Genomic DNA, 10,194 nt, shown 5'->3' with positions numbered 1-10,194 from the left:
GAGGGATACAGTAAAACTGAAGTGAAACATCGGAATCTATAACTAGTGTCACAGGAATGGTTCAAAACAGAGACAGTAAGAAGAGTCAGTCTACTTGTACTTAAGTCGGCATTGTGCCTTTGGTATTTAATTCCGATGCAATTTCTGTGTTTCATCGTCAATAAGAAGGTCAGAGGAATACTGTAAAACTGAAGTGAAGCATCGGAACCTATAACTAGTGTCACAGGAATGGTTCAAAGCATAGAGAGTAAGAAGAGACAGTCTTTTTTTACTCAAGCCGGCATTGTGCCTTTTGTATTTAATTCCGATGCAATTTCTGTGTTTCATCGTCAATAAGAAGGTCAGAGGGATACAATAAACCTGAAGTGAAGCATCGGAATCTATAACTAGTGTCACCGGAATGGTTTAAAACATAGACAATAGATAGAGTCAGTCTTCTTGTACTTCACTCGGCATTCTGCCTTTTGTATTTAATTCCGATGCAATTTCTGTGTTTCCTCGTCAATAAGAAGGTCAGGGGGATACAGTAAACCTGAAGTGAAGCATCGGAATCTATAACTAGTGTCACAGGAATGGTTCAAAACATAAACAGTAAGAAGAGTCAGTTTTCTTGTACTTAAGTCGGTATTGTGCCTTTCCAATTTAATTCCGATGCAATTTCTGTGTTTCATCGTAAATAAGAAGGTCCAAATAATACTGTAAACCTGGAGTGAAGCAACGGATTCTATAACTAGTGTCACTGGGATGGTTCAAAACATAGACAATAAGAAGAGTCAGTATTCGAGTACTTAAGTCGGCATTGTGCTTTTTGTATTTAATTCCGATCCAATTTCTGTGTTTCATCGTCAATAAGAATGTTCAAGAGATACAGTAAACCTGGAGTGAAGCATCGGAATCTATAACTAGTGTCTCAGCGATGGTTAAAAGCATAGACAGTAAGAAGAGTCAGTATTCTTGTACTTAAGTCGGCATTGTGCTTTTTGTATTTAATTCCGATGCAATTTCTGTGCTTCATCATCAATAAGAAGGTCAAAGGGATACAGTAAACCTGGAGTGAAGCAACGGAATCTATAACGAGTGCCACAGGAATGAATCAAACATAGTCAGTAAGAAGAAACAGTCTTCTTGTACATAAGTCGACATTGTGCCTTTTGTATTTAATTCCGAAACAATTTCTTTGTTTTTCATCGTCAACAACAAGGTCCAAGGGATACTTTAAACCTGAAGTGAAGCATCGGAATCTATAACTAGTGTCACAGGAATGGTTCAAAACATAGACAGTAAGAAGAGTCAGTCCTCTTGTACTTATGTCGACATTGTGCCTTTACTATTTCATTCCGATGCGATCTCTATGTTTCATCGTCAATAAGAGGGTACAAGGGATACAGTAAACCTGGAGTGGAGCGTGGGAATCTATAACTAGTGTCAGAGGAATGGTTCAAAACATAGAAAGTTGGAAGAGTCAGTCTTCTTGTTCTTAAGTCGGCTTTGTGCCTTTTGTATTTCATTCCGACGCAATTTCTGTGTTTCATCGTCAATAAGAAAGTCAGAGGGATACAGTTAACCCCAAGTGTAGCATCGGAATCTATAACTAGTGTCACAGGAATGGTTCAAAACGTAGAGAGTAGGAACAGTGAGTCTTCTTGTACTTATGTCAGCATTGTGCCTTTTGTATTTAATTCCGATTCAATTTCTGTGTTTCATCGTCAACGAGAAGTGAAGCATCGGAATCTATAACTAGTGTCACAGGAATGGTTCAAAACATAGTCAGTAAGAAGAGTCAGTCTTCTTGTACTTAAGTCGGCATTGTGCCTTTTGTATTTAATTCCGATGCAATTTCTGTGTTTCATCGTCAATAAGAAGGTCCGTCGGACACAGTAAACCTGGAGTGAAGTTTCGGAATCTATAACTAGTGTCACAGGAATGGTTCAAAACATAGACTGTAAGAAGAGTCAGTCATCTTGTACTTACGTCGGAATTGTGCCTTTTGTAATTAATTCCAATGCAATTTCTGTGTTTCATTGTCAATAAGACGGTCAGAGGGATACAGTAATCCTGAAGCGAAGCATCGGAATCTACAACTAGTGTCACAGGAATGGTTCAAACCATAGTCAGTAAGAAGAGTCAGCCTTCTTGTACTTAAGTTGGCATTGTGCTTTTGTTCTTAATTCCGATGCAATATCTGTGTTTCATCGTCAATAAGAAGGTCCAAGGGATGCATCAAACCTGGAGTGAAGCATCGGAATCTATAACTAGTGTCACAGGAATGGTTCAAGACATAAACAGTAAGAAGAGTCAGTCTTCTTGTACTTAAGTCGGCTTTGTGCCTTTTGTATTTAATTCCGATGCAATTTCTGTGTTTCATCGTCAATAAGAAGGTCAGCTCGATACAGTAAACCGGAAGTGAAGCATCGGAATCTATAACTAGTGTCACAGGAATGGTTCAAACTTAGACAGTGGGAAGAGTCAGTCTTCTTGTACCTAAGTCGGCATTGAGCCTTTTGTATTCAATTATGATGCAATTTCTGTCTTTCATCGTCAATAAGGAGATCAGAGGGATACAGTAAACCTGGAGTGAATCATCGGAATGTAAAACTAGTGTCACAGTAATGGTTCAAAACATAGACAATTGGTAGAGTCAGTCTTCTTGTACTTCACTCGCCATTGTGCCTTTTGTATTTAATTCCGATGCAATTTCTGTGTTTCATCGTCAATAAGAAGTTCACAGGGATACAGTAATACTGAAGTGAAGCATCGGAATCTATAACTAGTGTCACAGGAATGGTTCAAAATATAGACAGTAAGAAGAGTCAGTCTTCTTGTACTTAGGTCGGCATTGTGCCCTTTGTATTTAATTCCAATGCAATTTCTGTGTTTCATCGTCAATAAGAAGGTCAGCTGGGTACAGTAAACCTGAAGTGAAGCATCAGAAGCTATTACTAGTGTCACAGGAATGGTTCATAACATAGATATTAAGAAGAGTCTGTTTTCTTGTACTTAAGTCGGAATTGTGCGTTTTGTATTTAATTCCGATGTAATTTCTGTGTTTCGTCGTCAATAAGAAGGTCCAAGGGAGACAGTAAACTTGAAGTGAAGCATAGGTATCTAAAACCGGTCTCACAGAAATGGTTCAAAACATAGACAGTAAGTACAGCCAGACTTCTTGTACCTGAGTCGGCATTGTGCTTTTTGTTTTTAATTCCCATGCAATCTCTGTGTTTCATCGTCAATAAGACGGCCAGAGGGATACAGTTAACCTGAAGTGAAGCATCGGAATCTATAACTAGTGTCACAGGAATGGTTCAAAACATAGACAGTAGGAAGAGTCAGTCTTCTTGTAGTTAAGTCGTCAATTTGCCTTTTGTATATAATTCCGATGCAATGTCTGTGTTTCATCGTCAATAACAAGGTAAGCTGGATACAGTAAACCTGAAGTGAAGCATCCGAATCTATAACTAGTGTCACAGGAATGGTTCAAAACATAGACAGGAGGTGGAGTCAGTTATCTTGTACTTATGTCGGCATTGTGCCTTTTCTATTTAATTCCAATTCAGTTTCTGTGTTTCGTCGTCAATAAGAAAGTCCAAGGGATACAGTAAACCAGAATAGAAGCATCGGAATCCAAAACCGGTCTCACAGGAAAGGTTCAAAAACATAGACAGTAATATGAGCCAGACCTCTTGTACTTGAGTCGGCATTGTGCCTTTTGTATTTAATTCCGATGCAAATTCTGTGTATCATCATCAATTAGACGGTCAGAGGGATACAGTAAAACTGAAGTGAAGCATCGGAATCTATAGCTACTGTCACAGGAATGGTTCAAAACGTAGACAGTAGGAAGAGTGAGTCTTCTTGTACTTATGTCGGCATTGTGCCTTTTGTATTTTATTCCGATGCAATTTCTGTGTTTCATCGTCAATAACAAGGTCTGAGGGATACAGTAAACCTGAAGTGATGCATCGGAATCTATTACTAGTGTCACAGGAATGGTTCAAACATAGACAGTGAGAGGAGTCAGTCTTCTTGTACTTAAGTCGGCTTTGTGCCTTTTGTATTTAATTCCGATGCAATTTTTGTGTTTCATCGTCAGTAAGAAGGTCCAAGGGATACAGTAAACCTGAAGTGAAGCATCGGAATCTATAACTAGGGTCACAGGAATGGTTCAAAACAGTCAGTAAGAAGAGTCAGTCTTCTTGTACTTGAGTCGGCATTGAGCCTTTTGTATTTAATTCCGATGCAATTTATGTGTTTCATCGACAATGTGAAGGTCAGAGGGATGCTGCAAACCTGAAGTGAAGCATCGGAATCTAAAACTAGTGTCACAGGAAAGTTTCAAATGATAGACAGTAGGATGAGTCAGTCTTCTTGTACTTATATCGGCATTGTGCCTTTTCTATCTAATTCCGATGCAATTTCTGTGTTTCATCGTCAATAAGAAGGTCCAAGGGATACAGTAAACCTGAAGTGAAGCATCGGAATCTATAACTAGTGTCACAGGAATGGTTCAAAACATAGTCAGTAAGAAGAGTCAGTCTTCTTGTACTTAAGTCGGCATTGTGCCTTTTCTATTTAATTCCGATGCAATTTCTGTGTTTCATCGTCAATAAGAAGGTCCGTGGGACACAGTAAACCTGGAGTGAAGCATCGGAATCTATGACTAGTGTCACAGGAATGGTTCAAAACATAGACAGTAAGCAGAGTCAGTCATCTTGTACTTACGTCGGAATTGTGCCTTTTGTAATTAATTCCAATGCAATTTCTGTGTTTCATTGTCAATATGAGGGTCAGAGGGATACAGTAATCCTGAAGTGAAGCATCGGAATCTATAACTAGTGTCACAGGAATGGTTCAAACCATAGTCAGTAAGAAGAGTCAGCCTTCTTGTACTTAAGTTGGCATTGTGCTTTTGTTTTTAATTCCGATGCAATATCTGTGTTTCATCGTCAATAAGAAGGTCCAAGGGATGCATCAAACCTGGAGTGAAGCATCGGAATCCATAACTAGTGTCACAGGAATGGTTCAAAACATAAACAGTAAGAAGAGTCAGTCTTCATGTACTTAAGTCGGCTTTGTGCCTTTTGTATTTAATTCTGATGCAATTTCTGTGTTTCATCGTCAATAAGAAGGTCAGCTGGATACAGTAAACCGGAAGTGAAGCATCGGAATCTATAACTAGTGTCACAAGAATGGTTCAAACATAGACAGTGGGAAGAGTCAGTCTTCTTGTACCTAAGTCGGCATTGTGCCATTTGTATTCAATTATTATGCAATTTCTGTGTTTCATCGTCAATAAGGAGGTCAGAGGGATACAGTAAACCTGGAGTGAAGTATCGGAATGTAAAACTAGTGTCACAGTAATGGTTGAAAACCCAGACAATAGATAGAGTCAGTCTTCTTGTACTTCACTCGCCATTTTGCTTTTTTATTTAATTCCGATGCAATTTCTGTGTTTCATCGTCAATACGAACGTCAGCTGGATACAGTAAACCCGAAGTGAAGCATCTGAGTCCATAACTAGTGTCACAGGAATGGTTCAAAGCATAGACTGGAAAAAAGAGTCAGTCTTCTTGTACTTGAGTCGGCATTGTGCCTTTTGTATTTAATTCCGATGCAATTTCTGTGTTCATCGTCAATACGACGGTCGGGGGGATACAGTAAATCTGAAGTGAAGCATCGGAATCTATAAGTAGGGTTACAGGAATTGTTCAAAACACAGACAGTAAGAAGAGTCAGTCTTCTAGTACTTGAGTCGGCATTGTGCCTTTTGTATTTATTTCCGATGCAATTTCTGTGTTTCATCGTCAATAAGAAGGTCAGGGGGATATAGTAAAACTGAAGTGAAGCATCGGAATCTATAACTAGTGTCACAGGAATGGTTCAAAACATAGACAGTAGGAAGAGTCAGTCTTCTTGTAGTTAAGTCGGCATTTTGCCTTTTGTATATAATTCCGATGCAATTTCTGTGTTTCATCGTCAATAAGAAGGTCAGCTGGATACAGTAAACCTGAAGTGAAGCATCGGAATCTATAACTAGTGTCACAGGAATGGTTCAAATCATAGACAGGAAGAGGAGTCAGTTTCCTTGTACTTATGTCGGCATTGTGCCTTTTCTATTTAATTCCAATTCAGTTTCTGTGTTTCATCGTCAATAAGAAAGTCCGAGGGATACAGTAAACCTGAATAGAAGCATCGGAATCCAAAACCGGTGTCACAGGAAAGGTTCAAAAACATAGACAGTAATATGAGCCAGACTTCTTGTACTTGAGTCGGCATTGTGCCTTTTGTATTTAACTCCGATGCAAATTCTGTGTATCATCATCAATTAGACGGTCAGAGGGATACAGTAAAACTGAAGTGAAGCATCGGAATCTATAACTAGTGTCACAGGAATGGTTCAAAACATAGACAGTAAGAAGAGTCAGTCTACTTGTACTTAAGTCGGCATTGTGCATTTGTATTTAATTCCGATGCAATTTCTGTGTTTCATCGTCAATAAGAAGGTCAGAGGGATACAGTAAAACTGAAGTGAAGCATCGGAATCTATAACTAGTGTCACAGGAATGGTTCAAAACATAGACAGTAAGAAGAGTCAGTCTTCTTGTACTTAAGTCGGCATTGTGCCTTTTGTATTTAATTCCGATGAAATTTCTGTGTTTCATCGTCAATAAGAAGGTCAGAGGGATACAGTAAACCTGAAGTGAAGCATCGTAATCTACAACTAGTGTCACAGGAATGGTTCAAAACATAGAGAGTAAGAAGAGACAGTCTTTTTTTACTTAAGTCGGCATTGTGCCTTTTCTATATAATTCCGATGCATTTTCTGTGTTTCATCGTCAATAAGAAGGTCAGAGGGATACAGTAAACCTGAAGTGAAGCATCGGAATCTATAACTAGTGTCACAGGAATGGTTCAAAACATTGACAGTAAGAAGAATCAGTCTTCTTGTACTTAAGTCGGCACTGTGCCTTATGTATTCAATTAAGATGCAATTTCTGAATTTCTTCGTCAATAAGGAGGTCAGAGGGATACAGTGAAACTGGAGTGAAGCATCGGAATGTAAATCTAGTGTCACAGTAATGGTTCAAAACATAGACAATAATAAGAGTCAGTCTTCTTGTACTTAAGTCGCCATTGTGCATTTTGTATTTAATTCCGATGCAATTTCTGTGATTCTTCGTCAATAAGAAGATCAGCTGGATACAGGAAACCTGAAGTGAAGCATCTGAATTTATAACTAGTGTCACTGGAATGGTTCAAAGCATAGACAGGAAGAAGAGCCAGTCTTCTTGTACTTGAGTCGGCATTGTGCCTTTTGTATTTAATTCCGATGCAATTTCTGTGTTCATCGTCAATACGACGGTCGGGGGGATACAGTAAATCTGAAGTGAGGCATCGGAATCTATAAGTAGGGTCACAGGAATGGTTCAAAACATAGACAGTGTAACGTCTAGAGAAACAAAAACAATAGATTATGTAGTAATTAGAGAATTAGATGTACCATATTGTGTCATTGTATAAAAGTTTGTATTTTTTTTTATTATTTATTTTGAGAATATCTGCGTCGGCGAGTAATTAAACCGACACAGAAGATAAATGTTAAACAGAGATTAAAATAAGTCACTAGTATATAATACGTGACGAATAGCAATTTCTTTGTCTTCTTCATCTGGGAGTCAAACGAATAAGATATCCTGTGTCGTAGTAGCGAACGCTAGTGTAGCATTCTTTTGTCGAGACTAAGCGATGTACGCCATTACGTGTGAATTCACAAAGGTCTGTAATCACTGAGATATTTAAAGGTTTTAATAGAGTTGTTTAAATGAAAACTTGTATTATTTATTGTTAAGCTTGCTTGCATATTATCCCATCCTGTTGAGACATTTTTCAGTTATATAAATATTATCTGTGGTGCTGAGCTGCGTGGAGACCGAAGAGCCGCTGCCGCGGCGTATTTAAACGACTTACAATATAGTCGAGCATACCGCAAGGAAGCGGTAAAATAATAGTAAAATAATATTATTTCTTTTAGCTCCCAGACTGGCAGTGAAGATCAGCAGATTTTATGATGTGTTGCAGATTGACGCGGGCTGCTGATAGGATATAATTTACAGTGCAAATAATTTAATGTACCTTCAGGATCTGATAGGAATCTTGCTGTGCTCCGTTCTGATCTGGCAAACTTTATAGTGACAACGTATTTTTTTAATGAGAGTCTCATGTTCTGGGGCTAGTCGTGGTATGAAATAGCATTTTAACGAGAAATAAAATCCACTGCGAACTTGTGTTTTTGAACGATCACTTGGACTGTAACATCAGTGCTCATAACAAAGTAATTTCAACTTTTAATCACTATGAAGTAGGGCAGATTATTGATTCTTAGCATGAGTTGCAGTTACGAAAAATCGTTCTTTAAATTGTAGGCCAGATCCAGAACAATAAGACTTCCATATATACATTTTATTCCGCTAAAGGGTAATGATGATAAAGAAAAGCAAAGCACAGCATTGCTAAAAGTATTTCACGCGGCTCTTTTCGTATATATGCAATAATAATAAACAAAAACGTGAAACTGTCGCCCAAAAACGCGGGGCCCGAAATTGCAGTGGCCACTAATATAAAATTTTATGTATTTTTCTTTCAGTGTTGATTGTTATGTATGTGTAGATATATATGTATTTAGTGATAAATGTATGTATGTATAGCATGATCAATGCTATGTATTAATGAATGTGTAAACACTCTTTCATGACAAATCGTACTACTGCAAACGAGTCTGAGAAGACGATCCTGATAGTACTGAGAAGCTGTAACGACTACGTAATCCGGGGGCAGCCGAACCCCGAGATAAGATAAACTAAAGGTAAGACTACAGTGTAGTTGTCCTGTTTGTAGAAGTAGAGCTCCAGTGAAGTGATCTCATTTCGCTAGTGGTGTGCATATTGTGCGTAGTTTGACGTTAGTGTTTGTGACAGGACAAAGTTGATGGTAGACAGTAATTTTTAGTGTGAAGTTAGTGTAGATAAATTAACGTATTTTGTGTGCAAGGGGCAAAACTGTCAGACTTTGTGGTTTAGTAAGCAATTTATGAATATGGTTAAGTTGCGTAGTCAACGTCCGAGCAATATGGATACTGAAGAGCAACAATTAGTTAGTGCAGGAAATGTGGAACCGGGTACCTCAAGTAGTACTAGTACTCTCTTTGAGGATATAACATGTGAGAATGTGGGGGCAGGGGCACAGGAAGTGGTGCCACCGCCCACTAGTCCTCAAGGGGATGTAGAGAAAGAAGTTGTACCACCACCAGAAAAGCAGGAACCAGAGAGTGGTAATCTGCCTGGTGGGTATTCGCTTCAGGCTATATTAGAGCGCGTGCTGAATTACCAGGCAGAATTTGCGCAACAGCAAGTCGAGCGAGACCGCCAGCAAGCTGAGCGAGAACGTAGGCTAGCAGAAAATTTACTTGCCCAGCAAGCTGAGCGAGATCGCCGGCAAGCTGAGCGGGACCAGCAACTTGTGCAATCGTTAGAGAACATGAAAAAAGAGATTGCAGGTATGGAACAGAATTATGAGTCGATACCTAAGGCCGTGCAGGAGCTGACTGAACAGGTCAACAACCTGCAAGTAGCAAACACTAACAGGGTAGACGAAATAGGTGTATTAGCCAATCGAGTAGAAAAGCTAGAAACAGATTCCACGCAGCTTGTAGAGCAGAAGTGGAACGAACAAGCAACTAAAATTGTAACAGAATTCAACTCATGGCTAGAAGTGAAGGAGTGTGAGGTTGACAAGAACATTAATTCCAAAGTACAAGCAGCCATAGCAAATAGAGGATCCGAATCGTTCAGTACCGCAGTGAATAGTCAGGTACAGAACGACGTGCAAACCATCAAACAAATACTCAGTGAGGATATTCCGCAGTGGCAAGTGAATATGAACAAACGGATATCCGACCTGGAGAAGGGTTTAGCACAAAGCAGAAAACATTTGGAACAGGAACCTCTGTCGCCAACAGCCCATGGTTTTGGCAACGCACAAACTTATACGCGATACAACAATGGGGAATCTGTAGTCGATAATGCGAAGAGCTGTAGCTTCGGTTCGGAGCACACAGCATATGTCCAAGGAGCAAAACCATGTAGTTCAAAAATATTAGTGGAAGAAAGTTTAATCAAAAATAGACAATTTCAAACGTTT

This window comes from Schistocerca piceifrons, unplaced genomic scaffold (genome assembly GCF_021461385.2).
Source record: "Schistocerca piceifrons isolate TAMUIC-IGC-003096 unplaced genomic scaffold, iqSchPice1.1 HiC_scaffold_1743, whole genome shotgun sequence".
In the NCBI taxonomy this organism is placed as follows: domain Eukaryota; kingdom Metazoa; phylum Arthropoda; class Insecta; order Orthoptera; family Acrididae; genus Schistocerca; species Schistocerca piceifrons.
This window is presented reverse-complemented; position numbering follows the sequence as displayed.